Source organism: Sciurus carolinensis, unplaced genomic scaffold (genome assembly GCF_902686445.1).
Source record: "Sciurus carolinensis unplaced genomic scaffold, mSciCar1.2, whole genome shotgun sequence".
Classification (NCBI taxonomy): Eukaryota; Metazoa; Chordata; class Mammalia; order Rodentia; family Sciuridae; genus Sciurus; species Sciurus carolinensis.
This window is the reverse complement of record NW_025920117.1, coordinates 783,284-805,596: the sequence shown is the minus strand read 5'-3', so window position 1 is coordinate 805,596 and position 22,313 is coordinate 783,284. Positions and strand designations below refer to the sequence as shown.

Here is a 22,313-nt window from a genome sequence, read left to right as displayed (position 1 = left end):
ACCTGCGTACTTTCTTAATTTCCGGGGGGACAGGGCCTCGCACAGGCTGCTCAGGCTGCCTCGGTCTCTGGGCATGTCTGCTCCAGTCTCAGGGCTTCGTCAGGTCACCAAAAGACTTGCAAAACTCCACCTGCAGGAGAACAGGGCCATTTTCACACCTGACGCAACAGACAGCAGCCCTACTGGTGCCCTTCAGCACCTGGGGACCTGGGCTTCTCAGAGGCAGCTGTCACCGACTTGCTGAGCTGAGTGAATGACTACCGCCCCAGCCTTGGCTGGTCCTGTGATGTCACTACACTGGCTACAATGTACTGAGGTGTCCTGCACACAGGTGCCCTTGAGTGCCCTGCAAGGACTGAACGGTTGAGCCCCCAACAGTGGGCAGCAGAGCTGCGACTCTCCCCAGTCCCCAGACCAGAAATGGGGAGCACAGAGATGTGAGGGAGCATGGGTGACCAGGATGTAGGTGATAGAGATCTCAGGTGCCTGGGGACCCAGAAGCCTGAGTTTTTAACCATCCATGCCAAAGGACGGCTTTGAGGACGACATAAGATGCAGGCCACTTGTACAGCCAGGCAGGGACGAGTGACAGCTGTGGGGTCACTGGTGAGTGTGAGGCAAGTGCCACTGGCCTTGGGGGACAAGCATGGGTAACAGGGAGCCCAGGGCGGGCATGAAAGGGAGCTGAGCCCATGGACCTGTCCAGACCCAAGGCTGCCTACACTCAAGGTGACTGTGGAGAGGGCCTGTCCTGCCCAGGGTGACAACAGAGGGCTGAGCCCAGGGTGACAACTCCGAGACAGTTAAGGTCGCCCTGGTCACCAAGCCTTCCCCTGAAGAAAAAACCTGCCATCTGGGTCCATCTTGCTGTGAGGATGTTCAAAGCAGTTGCTCCTGTAATAACAGCAAAAGTTTGTGGTGCAAAACCCAAATACCAGAAAGTCTCTGTGAAGGTTAGAGGGAAATGACTCTGACTGCTGTCATCAGAGAGGCACCGTCAGCCTCCGGGTAAAACCCGTGCCCACCCCATGCCAGACCGCGAGATGCGGCTGCCTTGATGGGCTCTCGTGAACGTCACTGTTTTCTCTTTCTCAGCAAAGCGCTGGAGACATTTTATCATGTCAGTGAACATTTTATCATGTGGCTGACCTGAGTGGGACCTCCTTCTCCCAGAAACTTCCTGACCCCTCCCTGGCCAGGGTGGGTCCTGCTCTGTCTTCCCAGGGTCTCTGATGCACTGACCACCCTGACCACAGCAGCCTGTGTCTGTCAGCGCTCTGCCTGTGCAGAGGCAGCAGGCTCATGAGGACAGGGACCAGGGCACAGCTCTCCACAGATTCCCAGCAGTGACCAGGATCTCCTGAGAGCACTGATGGGCAGGTTGATGCCCACCTGTGGTTCTCAAGTGCCCTCTCGGCAGGCAGCACAGATGCCACCCCAGGCTTCAGACGTGCCTGTTCTTACACCTGACAGACTGCACCGAGTCGAAACTCAGGACAGGCCAGCCACAGTTTGACTTGTTCTCAGGATATTCTTATGAACACAGAAGAGCGGGACCTGGTAAGGCAGCCAAAGGCCTCACAGCCTGAGGAGGACAGCCCTGGGACACACGTGCTCGACGAAAGGTGGATGGTGGGTGTTGCTCTGGAGAGACAGGCAGGGAGAGCCTCCCGGCCACTCACTGTGATCCAGAACGAGTCGATAAAGTTCTTGTTGAAATGGCTCAGTGAGGTCTGAGCCTCTTCCTCAGACTTGAAGCCAATGAAGCCAAACTTGCGGAACTTGCCATCTTTGGTGAACTTGAGGCTGCAGTCAGTCAGCGTGCCAAAGGCGGCAAGCAGCTGTCTGAATTGTTCTTCCTTCATCTAGGATAGAAGGTGGGGAGGAGCTGGTGAGGCCTTACAGCAAAGGGACAAATGACTAGAAACCCAGGGCTCCAGGATTCTCTAGGGTGTCCAGAGATGAGGAGGTGGCAGCATGTGATTTACTAGTCAGGCCAGCTCTCACTCTACCACTCACTGGCTACGTGCCCTCTACTCACATCACTGGTGAAGAAATGAGAATCCCAAGGGTCACATGGTGTCATCATACCCTGTAGGGCTGCTACGAGGTCAAGACCAAGTACAAAATCACCATTATGGCACTGCTTAGGAGACACTTAAAGAGGCTGGTCAGAAGAAATGAGAGAGTGGGCATGCAAGCTCTGTGTGCCAACTGTGGTGGAGGATGCCGCCATCTCCCAAGGCGGCCACACCCTAAGCCCTGAAACTCTGGTCACACACCACACACAGCACATGGGATTTTGCAGATGTGATTCAATTTGGACTCTTTAGATGGGGAGATAATCCTGCATTATCCAGGTCCAAAGTAATCACAAGGGTCCTTACAAGAGGGTGACGGGGGGTCAGAGTCAGAGAAGGAGATGTAAAGATGGAAACAGAGGGAGAGAAACTGGAAGATGCTGTGCTACACTTTGAAGACAGAAGTTCAAGGGTGTGGCTTGGAGTCCAGGGAGGCAGGCAGGTTCTTGAAGCCAAAAAAGCAAAGGAACAGATTCTGTCCTATAGCCTCCAGAAGCACAGCAACCCCACCAACACATTGATTTAAGATTTCTGAACTCCAAGACTGTAGGAATAAATACACACTGTTGAACCTTCGAGGTGTGGCAAGCTGCTCTGGCAGCCATGGATATCCGACAGGCTGATGTTGTTACAATCTTGTCAAGTGGTCCCCATTCCAGGCAGAACTGGCTCCTGGCCTCCAGCATCCTCACGACCCCAGGACCACCCTCACAACTCAGCAGAGAACTGTGTGGGTGGTAGTAGTACTAAGAGACACCTGGGGGCCACAGACAATTAAACCAGCTTGAAAACACAGAAACCCATAGGCACTGGCGGCCCAGGAGGAAGAAATTTTCAGAGGCCACACAAGTGGTGTGGGTGCTCTCTATTCAAGAACTACAGTGAAAGAGGAAAGATGACCACTTCAGTCCATTGCATCCAGAAAGACATTGCCACATCCATTCATCCATTTCTTCCCTCACTGATTAGGCAGTTTCATCAGAAATCTACCAAGTGCTGGGTTCTGTGCTAGGCTCTAGGGAGACAGTAAAGTGCAGCTGGGATAAATGGTTTAAAGTTTTTGGCGATATTCCTACCTGTCCCAAGGGGGATGGATGAGGGTGGGATTGGAACACAGGTCCTCGGAAGCATACTCCCCACAAGCCTCCCCAACAGACTCCTAAGTGGGAGGGCAATACAGGTACCGTGATGGTTCAGACACTGATCAACAAGAAAACGTGATCAATCAAGAGAGACTAGGGAGTGGCACGAGGCAGAGGTTGGCATTTCCCTTACAAGAGGGTTGTCAGGTTTGGAGTCAGGTACCCACGCACCGGCTGGGAAACCTTGGGCAGCCGCTATTTCTCTTTCCCAGCAGTCAAGTGGGGATAAACCCAGGATTCTGCCCCTTTAGGGTTTCGGATCCGCCCAAAGTCCCACCAGAGAGCGGAAGCCCCTCAATTTTCTCCAGCCAACTCTTCCCCGCAGCTCCCAGCGGGCCCCATTTTCAGAGTCCCCAAACCTGGCTCTTTCCTCACCCCATTCGGGAGGTTCTTCACAATCAGTCGCAACATGGCGGCAAGTCCTGCTGTCTTGATTCCAGCACCACCGGACTGCGTCTTCCCACAACTCTCACCCAGGCGGCCGTGGGCGCAGCAATCTTCAGCACCGCGGAAAAAAGCCACATGGCCTCGTTCTCGACCCGCCCACCCGGAATAGCGTGGTCAAAGCCGGACCTGCCCGAGGAGGTCACACCCCTAAGAGGAGGGCCTGTGCGCTTGCATTCTGTGCAGGCTCAGGATCTGGAGCGGCTCCCGGAGGCCGCAATGCGACGGTCCAGTCGGCAGGGGGCGCAGGTTCCCAACATCCTCAGGGGATTGCACGGGACCTGCTCTATGCGGGGCGCTAAGCAGGGCATGTGGTTTTTGTCCTTTCGTATTTTATTTTACTGTTGATTCCTAAGACAAATTCCTGAGAACGCGGGCTAGATTAGGGATCCTTGCCTTCCTTTGGAAGATGGAGAAACAGGCTTTCTAAGCCCTGCAGGGTCAATGGAGGAATGTGCACATTGGAAACAAAGTCCCATTTTGCAGGCGGTCAACCCGGGACCTGAAGAGTGAAACTATTCAATAGAAGAGCGGAGATTGGAGGCAGAGGCCGCCTAGAACCCCGCAGTGAGCACCGGTGTCTTCAACTCCAATGCCACAAGCAGATGCCAATTCTGGCTGAGCTTCTAAACCCCCGCCTGCCAAGCTTCTAGCCAGGAGTTCTTGACCAGACTAACTGTGAGTCTTTGCACCTACTTCTGTAAAACCGGGGTAGTTCTGTACTGTGCTAGGGTTCAAGGAGGTAAGAAGGAAACGGGTCCGGGGTGTCATTCTACTGCTTCTCTGAGCATCCTGTTCCACTCAGAGGGAGGAGGGGGGCCTGTGAAAAGCCACCATTTCCTCTCCAGAATGACCTGCACTTCCTGGTCACTTCCCACAGTGCCTTGGTGTCCCTGGCCTGATTTCCCCAGCTTTTGTGATTTTCTTCACTTGAAAGGCCCCCCATCCTTTTAGTTGTGATTGGTGTTAGCAGCTTTACTGTGGTGTACTTCACACCTCGTCCAAGTCACCCATTGAAAGTCACAAACCCTGGTCTTTGTAGATTTGCCAAGTTTTGCAGGCACCAGCATTGCCCTCAATATCGAAATGTTTGTACATCCCCCAAAGAAACCCTGCACCCTTCAGCTGTCACAGGCCAATTCCTGCTCCCTCCAGGTCCTGGCAACCACAGGGATCGACATTCTGTCTCCACGGATTTGCCCACTCTGGACATTCCACGAATGGGATCACGTGATTTGTGGTCTTTTGTGACCAACTTCTTTCATTTAGCACCATGCTTTCAAGGTTCACCCGTGGGCAGTATGTTTCTTGCATTTCTTGCTGAGGAATATCTCCTGTGGATAAAGAGCATTTCCTCATCCATTCGTCTGTGGACAGACATCTGGGTGGTTCCTACCCAGTGGCTGCTGTGGATGACGTTCCTATGAACTTTCCAGTGTTTGTGTGGAAAGGTGTTTCCATTTTCCAGGGGTAGATTCCTGGGAGAGGCATTGGGGAACCACACCCGACCTTTCCAGAAGCTAACTGTTGTCCACAGCAGCTGCACCTTGTCCATTCCTGTCAGTAGCACATGAAGGTTCTGAGTCCCTGTCTCCTCTTCAATTCTAGTCATCCTAGTGGGGGTAAAGCCATGTCTCACTGTGGTTTGGGTTTGCAGTTCCTTGTTGGTTCCTGTTGTTGAGAATCTGTTCCTGAGATTTGGGACATTTTTGTATCCTTCTGAAGCAACTCCCCTCTCGTTCTCCAAGACCAGTTCAGACACAGTATCCTTGAACCCACCTCTTTCTCCTGAATCCCAGATGCCTGGAGCTCGCTTGTCTGCCCTACCATGAGCACACAGAAGTTGCTACCAAAATGCACTCGGCTAATTCAGGGCTACAGATGGGGCCCCTTGGTCTTGCCACGTTATGGTGCCCAAGAGGCCTAAGCAGATCTGTCTTTGCAAAATGTCATAGTAGGCACCAGGAGAAGGCAAGCGATTGTCAATGAAGGTCTGTAGATTCCTGGGGTCCATGCAGCTGGTGAGAAGAGCCGGGTATGGGTCCTCGAAGGACACGCACCAGTCAGCATGAAGCAGCTGTCTTCCACAAGGGGACGCCCCTGGACACAGTCTCAAGAAGCCATGCTTTAGAAGAGTGAACAGTGGGAGAATGGAGTCCCCATCATGACCCCGGCACCTGTGGCTGTCACCCTACTTCCTGTTTCCTGTTGCAGCCACCCCTAGGCTGAGTCAGCCAGAGACCAGAGATAAGGAGTGCCAAGGAGCACACAGGTAGCTCCAGGGCACAGGGCAGGGCGAAGGAGCAGGGAAGGTCGGGAGACTGCTCCCTAGAGAGTGACCAGCACCCAGGACAACCTTCAAGCGAAGAGCCAACCTGCGTGTGATGTGTTCTGTCGCTGGGTGGATGGGGAGCAGAATGTGGGGTCCCTGTTCTTGTGTGCTGGGGCAGCACTACCTTTGCGAACGGTCCACAGTCAAGGTTGGGAGGGTCGTTCCTCCTGGGAAAGGCCAAAGCGAGTCTTCCCCTCCTGACCCTGGCCTCCTGAGGTCTGCGGGCGCTCTTTGGTGTTGTCCGGGTCATAGATGCATCACGTCTTCATGCCCACAGAAGCGCCATCAGGACAGCGGTCATGTTGGCCCCGAGCCGTCCTAGCAAGTGCATGTCAACCTCACCATCCTATCTCCAAATCATGGTGCCATGAGGGGCACTGGCAGTTAGGACTCTCTCCTCTGAGTTTGGGGTCATTCAACCCACAGTGGTGACATAAGCCAGAATCATCTCCAAGGCCCCCAGGGAAGGGGGAGGGCACCCAGGAAGTGGGTGTCTGGCTGGAGGGATGCACCCTTTGTGTTGAGTAACCTTGGGTAATTCAGTGTTTTCACCCCAGAACTCCAGAGACAGTGCATATGACCCCAGGGCAGCCATGCTATTGTGGTAGCTTTAAGTGAAAGGGCCGTAGGGAGGTGGGTTCCCAGGAGTTGCTGTAATAAATGACCAGAAATTGGGTCTCTTAAAATTAGAGAAATTTGTTCTCTGACAGTTCTGGAGGCCAGAAATCCAAAATTCAAGCTGTGGACAGGGCCATGCTGTCTGAAGGCAGTAGGGGAGGGCTCCCTGGCCTCTTCCAGCCTCTGGGGACACCAGGGCTCCTGGGCTTGTGACTGCCTTGCCCCAGTCCCTGTGTCTGTCTTGTGTCCTCTCCTTTCTTGTGTCTGAGTCCACCCTCCATTCCTCCCTGCCTCCAATTAGACCCCTGTCACTGGCTTGAGGACACTTTCAATCCAGGTCGATCTCATCTCAAGATCCTCAATTCCATCTGGTGACGTTCTGAGCTGGGGGTTAGGGTGGGTACTCACCTGCTTTGTAGCAGTTCACTCTGAAGACCAGACTAACCCTCTCTGTGTCGTGGATGTCTGTTCCTTTAACACACAGGCACACCTAACTGTGCACCCCTCACGGCCTGGTAGACAGCAAGCATCTATTCTGAAACAGTCAGGAGAGAGGATTTTGCCTGTTCCCAACACAAAGAAGTGATCCATGTTCCAGGTGGTGGATAAGTCACTTATCTGAGGATGACCTCATCAAAAAGTACAACTCTCCTGGTTCAATTAAAAAATAAATTAAATCTCTCTCTCTCTCTAATTCTCCTTTCTTTTCCCCCTCCATCACAATTCTCCCTGACTGAGGGAGGGTTCCCATACACTGACCATACGCTTGCAAATACCAGGTACCAGGTATGTGCATTTTCTCCAAGACTTTTTACAGCTGAGCCCTGATCCTCCCATTAAAAAAAAAAAAGTAAATAAATACATTTCAGAGAGGCCCAGACACTTTTCTGAGGTCACACAGCTCAGACTGGAGTCTTGCTCACAACCCATGGTTTGCCCTCTCTGAAGCTATTTGAAACAGAACCACCAATTCAAAAGCCACCACTGATGGCACATTCTTGAACCCTCTATCCCCTGCTGGAGTCTGTCTTGGCCTGTGAAAGGAGATTAGGCCTGGATCTTGGCTTCTGTCTGCTCCTTGAGATGGAGTCACACCAAAGACCTCACAAGGCTGAGGCAGAGCATATGGAACTTGCATGACTTTCTTCCTTGAAACCAGAGGAGACCTGTGGCCTCGCCCCTAAATTCACACCTTAAAACCCTGTAGACTCAGGCCCATGTAAAAATGTGGACCACAGGCAGCATTTTTGAAAAATCACGTAGCCACGGCCCCAGGCAGCCCCATCCCATCCCTTCCTGGCCCATCACCTCGACTTCTGCTGGGGACCTGATCATTCTTCTCCCTCCCCTGACAGAGCCTGTGAGCTTTCAGGGGCAACAGTCATGAGGTTTCCAACCGACTTCTGACCAAACGGATTTCCAACTGCATTTGAAGAGGAAAATATCTGTCCAATGTACCCAATAATAAAAAATGAGTTTCTAACGGTTGATTTAGCCACCAAATACCCCCCAGCCCCAACTCCCACTCTCTGCAGGTTTCCATCCAGCATTAATTCACTGGCACTCTCAGCACGCAAAGAAATAGGCCATTCTGAGTCCATTCTGTAGAGCATTAGTTTCAAAGCCTGTTGAAAACAGTTTAGCATCTGCTCTTAATAGACACCACAGTATACAGGGTGGGTGAGGGTTGGGGCAGGGGGCTCCCAGTGGCAGGGAACAAACATGAAATATCCAGGAAGCAGCCAGAGGAGAAGTTTGCCTGAAGAACCACAGCACCCAGGAGAGCTGACTTTGGGGAGTTCAGGAGGTGGGGACATGGGAACCCAGGTGACCTAAGGGATGTATGAGCTCTTCAACTCACAAAGCCACAGAGAAAGTCAAGGTCAGGAGACCAAAACCGAATGCCCAGACAGGGTTTCTCTGGCTGTGTGGAGAGTGCATTCCACGCATGTTCGAAGCTTTTAAAAACCTGAATGGTGCCCAGCCAGGGCCCAGATCGATTACATCAGCATCTCTGAGGAAGGAGCCTGAGACCAGAGTTGTCTTAAATTCCTGCAGATGATTTCAATGTGCAGTCGAGATGGAGAACCAGCAAGCTCGCTGCTAAGACTGGTGGATCTCATGGTTTGATTCCAAGACCAGCACCTGGGGCCTTGCAGAAGGGCATATTCCTGGGCTCCCCCCAAAATCTGTGGACTGAGACTATCCTTGGGTGGACCCAGTATGCTGTGGCAGCAAGATCTTCAAGACAATGTGAAGCTCCCACAAATTTTGGACCCCTGAACTGGACCTTCCTAAGTTTGATGGTTTGAGTCTGGAATGTCACCCCAGATCTCACATGAGGGAAGCATTGTCCCCAGTGCAGCAAGGTTCAGATCATGAAGACCCTGACTTCATCAGTGAAGTGATCCAAGGACAGCTGGATAGACTATGGGAGGCAGAAACTCGTTAGAGGAAGTAGGTCACCGGGGGTGTGCATTGCATGTACGGGATTGTGTTCTCTCCACCCCCCTCCTGGCTGCCATGACAGCCTCCCTCCTCCACAACCTCCCCCATGACATTCCACCTCACCTCAGGCCCAGAGCACTGGAATCGGTCAACTGTGGACTGAACCTCTTAAACTGTGAGCCCATGTAAATCTTCCTTCCTCTAACTTGCTCTTGTCAGGCATTTTCGTCACAGTTACAAAAAGCTTATGGACACAGAAGGAAGGGAATCTGTGTTCATTCCCTCAGCCAGTTGTGCCACCCGGGCCATTCAACCCCCTGCTGCTCCTGAGTTCAGGACACAGAGTGCCCTACCCCATGCCAAGCACTGTGCCTGGCACAGGGACCCTGGTCTCTTCCTCTTCATCTCCTGATTAGGAGAGGAATGGTTTTCTCTGCTATGAGCTCCCAAAACATGCACTGCCTCACCACAGGCCCATAGTTATGAAGCTAATCAATCATGGATTGGAACATCCCAGCTATAATCTCAAATAAATTTTTTTTCTGAATTATCTCAGGCATTTTGTTATAGTCATTGGAAGTTGACTTACACATTTCCCATTCCACAGATTCTAAAGGTGAGTAGGACAGGCAAGAAGGGAAAAGGGGACAGAGAAGACCATGTTCCTTGGACACCCACCCATGACAAGGGGCAGCACAGGTCTCTCCAGCATGGCCAGATCCAGGAACCAGCCAATTTCCTTCCCATTTTAGAAGTGGAAAAAAATATCTAGCAAGACAAGGGACCCAGACCTCAACTCACTGGTGGCTGGCCATGAGTGAGTTACCTTATTTCTTCATGCCTCAGTGTCCTGATCTGTAAAATGAGGATAAAAACAGTAGCTCCCCCTGGCTTGCTACAAGAATTAAATGAGAACTGGAGAGATACTTGGAACGGTGTCTGCAATGTAAGCATTATTTGTCGTATGAGTCACAAACATCCTTTTGAAAAAGTGACTTAGAAAAAAACCCACTTTAGACCCAGAGTGCTCCTCACATTCAGAACCACCATTATTCAGTGATTACTGCTGGGGTCTCTTTCATGGGAGAAATCACTTGGGCATTCATATGTCGAATTGGTCTAAAGTGAGGTAGGCATGTCACCACCTCATGACAGCAGTGAGCAGGGAGCTTCACTAGGAAGCATGGCTGCATTATTAAGAAACACCCTCCTCAGAAGGACCTGGAAGTTCCTTAGACCCCATGCTTCTGCCTCTGTGTGGGTCCATCTTATTTATTCCTTGCCCTGAATTTCTTCCAATATTGGGAGGTGAGTTGTTTTAGCAAGAGCCAGCAGAGAGCAACACATTCTCCCTTCTTACCATTTCAGAATGGGTAGCAGTAAGAACTGCCATGAAACCACAGCCTCCCTGCTCTGGAAAAAAATAAAAATGGCTCCCCTGTACCCTCCTCTCTACTTCCTGCCTCCATAGGAGGTGGCCACTGCCCACGTCCTGGGCATGGTATCCAAGGTGCTGTACCCCAAGACACTCAGTCTGGCACTCCTGGGCACGGGTCTCACTTCCTATCTCACATCCATGGACCAGTGGCCACCTGTGAGAATCAGGGCCCAGAAGATAATGGGGAACTTGTCACAATGATCACAGGTGATGGCAGGATGGAAACTGAGCCAGAGTCATGCTGGGGTTCAACTGTCAAGATCCACCAAGGAACTTTTGGTTTCCCACCACATCTTGCCAAGGATGACCTCAGATCCATCTGTTCCCACTCACAGTGAGCTAAGGCCTCCATCTTCACAGGGGTGTGGCTTGCTGTCTCCCCCTTTACTCTTCCTGAAATTGGGCTGGGTGGGGTTAGCACTGGGGTGAGTCCCAGGAAAACTGGCATCCTGTGGTGTCTGCTACCTGCGAAGCTTTGGGGGTCTCACTTGCAGCTCAGAGTCACACAGTTAGGTGTCTCCCATGGGCCTCTGTGGAGATGGAGCTGTGTTGTTGATGTTGAGCATTTATTCTGGGAACATGGAGTCAGATCAGACTTGGCTTTGTCTGACAGAGCTCACAGCTGGAACACAGGATGGGGTGGGCAGACACACAGATAGTCAGATATGACTGCGTGAAGCATGACATCATGGGGGAAAATGCATAAAAACATGGGGCAGCAGCACTGAATACAGCCCAGAAAGTTCCATGATCAAAGAGGTAGATGGATGGAGGGAGGCGTGCCCAGTGACTCTCTTGGAAGAGGCAAGCATCCCTTGGACGGTTATTGACTCGGGTGCCCAGCTCAGGTGTCCTGTGTCTTAGGGACTGTTCCAGAGTTCCACAGGGAGGACAGGAAGCACCAGGGAATTCACCTGCCCCAAACCAATGCAGCTCCTCACCAAGGACCCTCAAGAAATGGAGTATGGATACCCCAGCCCCCTCCCTTCTTGGTGGAACAGATGAGGGGTCTCTCCACAGAGTTGCCTAGAACATGTCTGCAGGATAAGGCCCCATCACCCACGGTGACCACTGGCTCTATAGCATGCCCCCCACTGACTGGCCTGCCTCTCCCACTCCTCTCTTGGGGCTTCCTGGGATCCTCTCCCCAAATACATCTTGCCCCTGAGTCCCTGTGTCCAAATCTGCTCCTGAGAGAACCGGAACCAGGACACTAGGGCAGAGGGAGAAACACAGGGGGAGTTTGGGGGCTTCTACTCCTGGGGTTGGAGGGAGTCTCAGAAGGGGACCAAGAGCTCCATGCTACTTGCACTCCCATGTCTTGGAGGGGATGGTGGGACAAGATGGCCAGTTCTGATGTGTGACACTGATGAGACATAGACACGACATTCCCCTGGTCAGCTGGAAGCCACCTGCAGGTGACATCCCTGGGTACAGAGTCTGGAACACAGAAGGTGCAGCCTGAGCTCAGCTGCGCTCCAGCAGAAGGAGGTGCGAGGTGGAGCGTGTCCCGAGAGAGAAACAGATCATGGAGGAGAAGGTCGCACCCACCAGCCACACTTCCCTGAGAGGCCTCTCTGCTGCATCCCACAGGACACAGACACTTCAGAGCCTTGACCTCAGGCCACCACAGGTGACCCTGCAGCCACTCTTAAGTTGACGTCCAGCACAGACCAGCCAGAAGTGTCTAGGTGCTGGATACAACCAGCCTTGCCAGGAAGGATGAGGCCAGGAAGCCCCTGCCCCTGCCACGCCCCAAGAGCATCCTCTCCTCAACTCTGCCTTGCCAACCCTGTGAGGCTGACTCTGCAGTTGGAAGCCTTTTGTTACAGTGGGTTATGTGACTGGCTCACAGCCTCCTGCTCTCGCAGTAGAGAGGCAGCCTCTGGGGTCAGGAGGACCTGGCTCCCAGGTACCCATCTGGCATGTTTTCAGAAGGGAACTGAGACCTGGAGATGGGGGTTGACCTGCCCAGGAGACAGGATGACTGGACACTGTCACATCTGTGCCCCGGCTTCACCATCTGGTTGTGCCTCCAGGGGCCTGTGAACAGGACCACCAGAGACAGAGGAGAGCTGAGGGGCAGAGGAAAAGAGGGAGGAGGTGGGCGAACAAAAAGCTCTGTCCCCACTCGGTGCCAGCTGGCCAGAGCTCTGCGTGGGCAGCAGGCATGCCAGGACCTTGGCCCTGCGACATTTTTACTTCTCCAATGGAAACCAGAGTCTTTATGTGTTTTTATGGTACATCTTGATTTTTTTCTGTGCTGGCGATGAACCCAGGGCCTCAGGTATGCTAGGCAGGTGGTCTGCCATTGAACCCAGCCGCACCCTGAGTCTTGCCTCCTTAAAACAGAACATTGACAGGTCGGATGCAGCAGCACACGTGACTTGGGAGGCCGAGGCAGGAGGATGGTGAGGTCAAAGCCAGCCCCAGCAACAGTGAGGCCCTGAGTCACTCAGCAAGACCCTGTGTCTAAATAAAATGCGAAATAGGGCTGGTGAGATGGCTCCGTGGTCAAGTGCCCCTGAGTTCAATCCACAGTACAAAAATACAATAAAATGAAGACGGCCTTTGCGGCAACGCTAAGCTAATGACACCTGCACAGCCCTTGCTACACACGGCCCTGTTCCAGATTTTCTAGTCTTGGCTCACAGGATGTTCCATGGTGACCTGTGAGCTGATGCTACTGCCTCACAGGTGGGGACCCAGGAGCAAATGTGGAGTAAAGTCACAGGCGGTGCAGGGCTGGGCTGTGCATCAGGTTGGGTTTGTGACCTGGCTGCCCTCTCACCAGCGACCAGGCATTGGGGATGGGACCATGGGCAGCTGGATGGGAGGGTGTTGGTGAAAGAGCCCAGTGGGTCCCTGAGACAACTGGCATGTGCAAGGGGATCCATTCCTCCCTGGCCTGGCTCTGTCCCCTTCCCTCCTGTGCTGGCCCTCACCACTGGCAGCCTCACCATCCCTGTCATGGAGCCACCCCCAACAGGAGCTTCAGCCCTGAAGGCCACGCCTGGGGCCGCCCAGTCGGGGCCCAGCACCCCATTACCATTCTGCTGCCTTCCAGTGGAAATTGTAAGCACTTTGTGTCAACTCCTTCTGTCCATGCTGCCGCCTCTGTGAGAAAGTGATTGAGGTCAGAGGAGGCAGACAGCCTTCATCACACCTGCAGTGGCCTTTCCTCACACAGTGACAAGCAATCTCCCACCAAGGGTCACCTCTGGGAAAGCGATTCCTTCAAGCCCAGAACAAGTGCCAAAATGCAGCTTTGCTGAATAGCCATGTGGAACACATCGAAAATAGCTGCCTCCATAATCAATGGTTAACCACGGTGGCCTGGCCTCCAGTGGCACCAGGGGTGGACAGTGAGCAGCCACCTGCTTGGCAGAGGGTGGGCCCAGGAGGCAGGGAGGAGGAGGTCCTGGACCGAGGACAGGCAGCCTGACTAGAAGTTGACAGGGCAGCCTGCGTCCTTGTCATCCTGAGCCCCACAGAATCTGTGACTGAGACTAAAGAAACACGTCTGTGATCCTCCTTGACTTCCTGCTCACCGACAGTCCCAGACTCCACAGGACAAGAATATGTGTGTGTCTGTGTGTGTGTGCACACACACATGTGCCCGGGAGTCACAGAGGACAGGAGGAAGGAGTGAGAGAGACAGGGCATCTGGAAATAGGACGGGGGAGAAGTACGGAAATATGAGTGAGAAACAGAAAGAAGAGTGGAGCCATGAGCAGGTGATCTGAGGCCAAGAGCCAGGGAAAGGAATCAGGGGAGAAACAGAGGCAGGCCAAAGCCAGCTGGGAGGGATAGGGATGGGGAAGGACAGAGGGATAGGGAAGGGCAGGGCGCAGAAATGGAGAGGGCCCGGCCTGCCTCCACCTGGCTGGGTCTTGTTCCCAGTGGGAAGGGGAAAGTGCTCTTTGTGGCCAAAAGCCTTCAGTGACACCAGCGGCCCCCTACACCCACAACTGTCTGCACCCAGGTGCCCTGGTGGGGGGCACACTCCTGTGCACACAGGTACACTCACAGGGTCCCAAGGCCACCCCTCCGCCAGCCCTGGACACAATCCAGTCCCAGAAGAGAGAGAGCCATCTGCAGCCTGAGCCAAAGGAAACAGACCAGAGCCAGACTGCGGCCAGGCTTGGGGGAGGTGGGGAGGCCAGGAAGGAGGAGGCCACCCCGCCAGTGGCCCCAGGAGCATCACAGTCCAACAGGAAGGGGAAGAACCTAGGGTGCACTCAAAACTGAAGCCTAAGCCTCCCGCCCTTCAGCCCAGCATCCAGGTCCACTCCAAATCTGGCCATGGCCTGGGGTTACCTGGAGAGCCGTCCAGACCCTAGCTCCAAGACCAGAGGAAGCCCAGGGAAGAGCGGCCAGGCACTGGGTGAGAGCGGGGCTGTGTGTCCCTCCGCTGGGCCCAGCCTTCCCTCTGAGTCTGGTGGGCAGTGTCCAGGCCACCTTTGACTTGCTCTCACCAGCCCAGCCGTCCCTTCTAGCTCCCATTAATTTCCCAAAATTAACAGATTTATGGCAGCACCTTGATTTGGATCAACTTTTCCTATGTACTTTGCAAGAGAAAAACATTCTCTCCTCCAACTTACTGTTTACCCATGAATACGCTCCACATTCGCTGCTGCTTAATGACTGTTCAAATTCCCTCTGTTCATAGAGAATTTTGCAGTTGTGATTAAGGGTGCCAGGGGGCTCGCAAGCACAAACACACCAAAGCCATAGAAAGGGCAATTAATTCTTTTTAAAAAACTTGCAGGAGAGTATGAGAGAATGGATCTGTTTACAGAAGAGCAAGAAAGAAAACAGTTATTTCCTAAGAAGTGTCCTTACGAGATAGCAGTGTCTTCTAAATGCTCTTAAGAAAATACCACAACCCAAATGTCCTTGCAGGAGGCTGTCTCATGGACATTTGGTCAGTTGACAACCCATTCAACTGTGTCTGGGTCACCGAGGACAGGCCCAGGTGGGCTCATTGGACAGGTCCCTGGAGAAGGCCACTGGGTGTGAGGAAGTTGGACATCCTGGCCTGACTTAAATCCTAGTTAAATTCAGGCTCCTACTGCCTCTGAGCCTCAGTTTACCCACCCCAAGTGTGGCTGTTAGGATCTAAAAGGGGAAGGTGGGTCAAGCTTGGTCTGCTGCTGGCTGGTAGTTGGTGTCCACAAACCTCCTCCTTCTGTAGTCATTTCTGTGTTTGCAAAACACCTGCCCCAGGACCAGCCATGGGGCTGGGTTCTGAGGACATAGAAGAAAAGCAAATTAGCCGGGCCCAGTGGCGCATGCCTGTCATCCCAGCAGCTCTAGAGGCTGAGATAGGAGGATTGGGACTTCAAAGACAGCCTCAGCAATGGCGAGGCCCTAAGCAATGCAGTGAGACCCTGTCTCTAAATAAAATATGAAACAGGGCTGAGGATGTGGCTCAGCAGGTTAGCACCCCTGAGTTCAATCCCTGGTACTCAAAAATAAAAAAGAAAGACAAATTAGTCCCTGCCCATGTAGGGCTGACCTCCAACAGTGGGAGAAGGAGATCAAGCAGGTGGAATTGCCACAGGTCCCTTGATTACTCTGAATGCTTCAGGGGAAATGAAACAGTGTAAGGAGAGGGAGATTGTCACGGGGGCTGTGTTGGGTGGTGGCCTCAGGGTCAGGGAGAGGCACAGTCAGGGTGGAAACTGGACGGAATCTGAAGGGAGGGATGAGCCTCACAGAGATCTTTCTGTACCCCAGACGCTTTTCTAAAAGCTGGATTTAAGAGGCCCAGGCCCTGCCCTCCAGGGACAGGGAGGCGCTGACCCCACCCTGTGAATGACTTCGCTCTGAGAGGACCATGGAAACAGGTCCCAAGCAACCGTGAATGATTTCGTTCCAACTTTAGAAATAAATATAGATTTCTGCCATGGGACATATTTTACCTGTTTGCCACGTGTTACGCATTGTTCATGCATCTGTGCACACGTTTCTGTTCTGGGCACCTGCTCCGTGCCAGGCGCTTGCTGGGGTGGGGTGCAGCCTGAGGAGATCAGCTGAGTCCCCCTCTTCCTGCACTGAGAGTGTAAAGAGTCGGAGAGAAACCCACTTAGTCACCAGGATCCTTTCAAGTAGAGGGAGCTCTCAGACTCCGGAAAGGAGCCTGGCAGAGACGGTGCCAGGGAAGGAGTCCCCAGGAAGGAGGGGAGCAGCTGACACCTAGTAAGCAGGAGGAGGGAGAGGGGACAGTGTTGCTGACTGAAGGAACAGCATGGGCGAGGGCCAGGCCCATCGTGAGTCATGTCCAGTTTGAGGACTGACAGCCCCAGGTTCCAATCCCAGACCCCCCACCTCCCAGCCTGGGGCTTTGCCCAGGGGACCCCAGGTCTCTGAACCTCAGGGTTCCCATCTGTAAAGTGAACTCGAGGAGACTCGATGGTGGTCCAGAGCCCCTGAGTGGGGAAAGTGTTTCACAGGACACAGTCTTAAAGTAAGACGGGTTTCTTGCATCAGTGTTGAGTGAGGGGAGAGAACAGGTTTGGGGAAGACACCAGACTGCTAGCATCCACTCTGTCCCCTGTGAGCAGCCTCTGACTCCCCAGAACAAAATGAGGGGCTCCATTTCTCACAGTAGGAAAGGGACATTCAAGGTGGTCAGATGCTGATTCTGTGAAGATGGACACGAAGGTGAGACCACCTTCCGTTGTGCTGCTTCCCTCGGCCATGACAGATTCCCTAGTGTGCAGAAGGCCTGGGCCACTTCACAGGAACCCCACCCTGATGGGCCTGTCCCTTCTCCCCTTGCTCCCTCCTCACAACTGCTCAGTCCTCACCATGTTCAGGGACATGTGGATGCTACTGGCCAGTATCCATCTGCAACCCCAGACTCCCTTGAACTCTTGCCTCTCCTGCCACCTGCCTGGTCCTCATCTCCACATTGACATCTAAATGACACCCAAACCTGACATGATCAAAGTGGAAACCCTGGTTCCTGCCTGCTCCCCCACCTGTCCCCTGGCACCACTGTCCCCGTGCCAAGGATGGACAGTGCCGACCTCCCCCTGGCTCTGGACGAACCTAGCAATTGCCCTGGACTCCCGTCTTCCAATCAGATTCCAGGCCACATGCAGCCTGAACCGTACCACCCACGTCTGGGTCACCAGGGCGACTTCAGCAGTCTCCAGACTTCACAATCTTTTGAGTGATTCACCAGGTTTTTTTCTAAAAACTAAATGTATGTGACATTCCGCCACTCCTCTGCTCCCTCCAAGCCCACCAGTTGCAGCCTCCCTGGCATGGCAGCCTCAGGGCCTTTGCAGCAGCAGATGACCTCCTCCAGGCCTCCCTCAGCCATCACTTGAAGGAGGGCTTTCCTGACACCCCACTCAACAGTCCAACACTCCCTGGTCCCAATTCTGCCATGTTTTTATGTTGCTTCACGGCTCCTGGTTCCTCTGCCTCTCCCTCTCCCTCTCTCTCTCCCTTTCCCTCTCCCTCTCTCTCCCCTCTCTCCCTCTCCCTCCCTCCTTCTCTCTTCCTCTTTCTCTCCTCTCTCCCTCTCTCTCTCTCTCCCTCTCCCTCTCCCTCTCCCTCTCTCTCCCTCTCTCTCTCCCTCCCTCTCTCTCTCTCTCCCTCTCCCTCTCTCTCTCTCCCTCCCTCTCTCTCTCTCCCTCTCTCTCTCCCTCTCTCTCTCTCCCTCTCTCCCTTTCCCTCTCTCTCTCTCCTCTCTTTCTCTCCCTCTCTCTCACCTACAAGACTAGGTCCTTGAGCCAAGCATCTTTGGTTTGTTGGTGATGGGGAGACACTCAGTATGTAGTATGTATCTGTTGAATAAATGACTCTACAACCCAAATAAAGATTAATTCACAGGCACTTTGACCTTGGAAGATGCCAAGAGGCACCTTCTAGTGGTACCCAGAGGGCGCCACCTGCCAAGGGCCTTACCCCTTAAGCTGGGAGCCCTGCCCCTGGTCCTGATGCCTGGAGGTCAGTCAGAGAGAGAGAGAGAGGCAGCAAGGACCCAGGTTCTGGGCACAGCCTGCCTCAGTCCTCTTGGAGCCTGCCTCAGTCCTCTTGGAGCCTGCCTCTCCTGCTCTTGGGCCTGCTCTGGGTGCCCAGTGCTCAACGGGAACATGTCAGGGGCTGAATTCCTCCTCCCACAAAAGGCAGTTTGAGCTTGAGCCCAGGAGGGCAGCCTTATTGGGAAGTGGGGTCTTTGCTGATGGAATCTGTTACGACTATGTCACTCTAGGACAGGGTGGGTTCATGCAGTGGCCCTGGTCCTCCCAGCACAGGGAGATTCGGACACAGAGATGCACACACAGAGGGAAGACCCACAGGAGGAAATGGGGAAGAGGCTGCAGTGGGGTCACCACAAGCCAAGGAATACCTGGGGCCACCAGAAGCTGGAAGGAGCACAGGACAGTCCTCCTCAGAGTCTCCAGGTGGTGTGGGCATCCATGCTCTGAGGGGGGACTCCGGGGCCTCCAGGGTAATGGGGGCAGAACGTCTCTGTTGCTCTTGGCCACCAAGTGTGTGGTAGTCACCACATCCTAGGACCCAGATGCAGCAGGTTAAGTGCAAAGTACCCTGGGCCACACGGTGTGCTGATCACAGAGAATCGGAAGTCCCCTGAGTGTCAAGGACCCTTCCCCATGCTGCAAGTCACCTCTGGCCATCTGTTGAAGGGAACCAAGTGCAAAAGGGACTCCCCCAACTTATCATTCAACCGCAGTGAATGCCAGGTCCCCAAGATCTGGGGACACCTGGGCAAGGCTCCCTACATCAGCCCCTGTCACCTGCGCAGGGACTGAAGACTTGAGCAACAGAGGCCACTGGGAGGCTGAACCCTCAGCCCTCCAGCCCAGAATCCCAAAGCCACCATTGCCTGCTTGCAGATGTCGCTACAGAAGTGCAGCCCAAGGTGCCACCTGATCCTCCCGAATAAAGCCACCAGGAACTGACCCACTGCCCCTGTCCAGCCACGTTTTGTTCTGGGAGCTAATTGCAGAAGCTTCATCTTAGAGGAAACCACAAATATGCTCTTGCACACATTATACAACTTTATAACTCACCAAATAAACCTGAATCCTGTAACCATAAAACAAAACCAAAACAAGCTGGACAGGAACCAGCGCAGGGAGCAGGAGGGGGCAGGGAGCATTCTTGCTGGAGACTAAGGTGCAGAGCAGGGCAGGGACCCGTTCACATGATGTGGGCACAAACCATCACCTGTCGCAGGTTCTCAAAGTACAGCCTGTGATCCCTAGAGATCCAGGGATCCCTGGAAGGCACGCCCTTCTTGCTCAGCAAAACTTCATCCAGTCTCCCCATCCAGGGATGGTTCTGGAAGCTTAGGCTGTCTTCTGAGGCCAGAGGAGGTCCTGGCCAGGAGCAGGCCTTAATGCCTCCCAGGCTAAATGAAAGTCATACTTCATTTCACATTAAGGGCATTTTTTAAAAGTAAAGTATCTACAACATTTAAATGTCATTAGTAATTACATTTTTATTTTATTTCAAACTGGTTGGAAACATTTTATTTCTAATGGGGTACATTTGTTTTTAAAACCCAGTTTATCAAACAGAGAGATCTCCGCAAAATGAGTGGAGACCAGGAGGGGCCCTTGCTGAAGGTCCCGGGGTGCAGGGAGGCGGCTCTGTGTGGATCTGAAGCCCCAGTCCCCCCAGATCCCTCCCTGGAAAGGCAGCTCTTGATTTGGCCTGGCCTTGGCCCTGGTGGTTACTTAGCACAGAAGCCATGGAGGAAAAGTAAAACCTGACTGGAAGAAACTTCCCCCAGTAACTTCAGCAAAAATCTCAAGGTGTCTTGTTTTCTGTTTCCTGTGTGTTTTTTTTGCTTTTTTTTTTTTTTTTTTTTTTTTTGCTTTTTTGGGGGGGTTTTTGTTTTGCTGTGCTTTTGTGTTGACTACCTCTGAGGCTGAGTGTCCCACTCCTCCACCAGCTGCTGCCAATACTAATGACAGGCTCACGTCCCTTAAGTCCTTACTACACTCACGCCAGGCACTCAATGCCCCACATCTGCTTTGATTCCTCAGAGAAAACGTTTCAGGTCATGTCCATCCCTGTTCTCATTCCTATCATCCAAAAATTGATGAAAACTTCAAGCATTTCCATGATGCGGTTGGTGGCAGATCCTGACCGCCCGACAGGTGGCCCTTGGAGCCTCCTCAGATCTTGTAGAAAGGGGACCAGCAAGTTATGGGGCAGAAACAGCCCTGGGACAATCCTGGACTCTGCCCCAGTGCCCTAGTGACAAGACTTCTCTGAAGTCCCACAGAGAGCTGGCCCTGGGAGATTCGGAGGAGGGGTGGGGCATCCCTTCCTGTTCTGCCTGTTTGGAGGGGAGGTCGTAGGTGCACATTTGTGTAGCTCCTCCAGAGCCACAGGGCCTGGGCTGTGGGGTTCAGCTCTGGGCATCCTGTCACCCTGTGGCCCCACTTATGCTCATTTCCTCCCCAGGATCCAGGGGTAAGGCTAAGGGTCTCCCAGTGCTGCCCAGTGGGTCTGTTGGTTGATTCAGTGACCAACCTCCCAACCTTCACTGTGAAGCTGGGAGTTCAGAATGGGCTAAACTGAGCCGGAAGGAACCCCAGATGTCATGGGAAATGTATGATACAACCCTGGGAAAGACATCCTATAAAACGCAGAGGCCGTCATCACGGCCCCTGGTCCCAGGTGCAAGTACACATCCAATACCCAGGTACGGCCTCTGCACTATGAGTGTCTCACACACGCACACTCACACACACACGCACACACACACATGCACTCACACACACATGCACACTCACACACACTCACACACTCACACATGCACACACACACTCACACACACACACATGAGTCTGCCCTCTGCATCAGCATCAGCAGATTCAAAAACTACACATCAACAGCACACAGAAAACAAGAACTGTATCTGAGCTGAACAGGGGCGACCCACTCTTCGCATTCCCTACCCGAGACAGCAAGTGATCCAGCGTTTGCCTGGTATCGGGTGTTACACATCCTGCAGAACCACGCACGGGGTCAAATGTAGCCACATTGTTTCCGCTTGAGCCCATGAGTTGGCCCTCCAGGTGAGTCCCGCCTGCTGTCCACCCACACTGGCCCTGGCGACCATGTGGTGCTCACAGGGGTAGGACCCCTTAGAGGTGGCAGGACCCGCCAAATGGCCCACCCTGGGCTCTGCCAGGTATCCAGGCCAGGCTGCTGGGGCTGTTTGTGGGATTCTAGCTGGTGAACCATGGGCTGTTGGGATGAGAGGCTGACATTTAACATGCACAGTTTCCATGATGAATATATATTAAACACAGCATCACGACAGGACTAAGTAAATAGCTATTAGTCTCCAAGAGGAGTCTGCAGCAGGAGGAGTTGGGCTAATTGTTTGCTCTCTCCTAAGAGTAAAGAAGACTCACCAGACATGGCCAGGAGAAGCCTGCTTGGCCTCCCTCCCTCTCTCTCTCTCTTTTAATTATATTAAGTTGAACAATCTTATATTTTTTTGAGAATAACACCACCAACAACAACAAAATATGAGAGCCTATGGAAATCCTGGCAATTGTACCACCTTCCTTCAAAAGCTGGAAGCTGCCGCCAAAAGAGCGCTTGGTGACAGGGCACTTCAACCCACCCCGCTGAGTGTTCAGAACAAAATGAGATCCGAAGACCCAGGAGGAAGGAGGTAGGAAACACCGCTCCCGGTAGCCCAGGCTGGCTCTGGCCATCTGTGGTCTACCTTGGAAAGTCTCATTCTCTACCTTAGAAGCTGGTCCCTTGGCCTCCCCAGGGCCTGGGTTCCAGGGGCC

General features: G+C 53.2%; 1 pseudogene; it reads right to left on the bottom strand.

Moving 5' to 3' along the window:
- The window catches only part of LOC124973594 (probable RNA-binding protein 19), a 141,339-nt pseudogene extending 137,705 nt beyond the window's left edge, over positions 1-3,634 (bottom strand).
- Between the last annotated feature and the right edge of the window lie 18,679 nt (positions 3,635-22,313).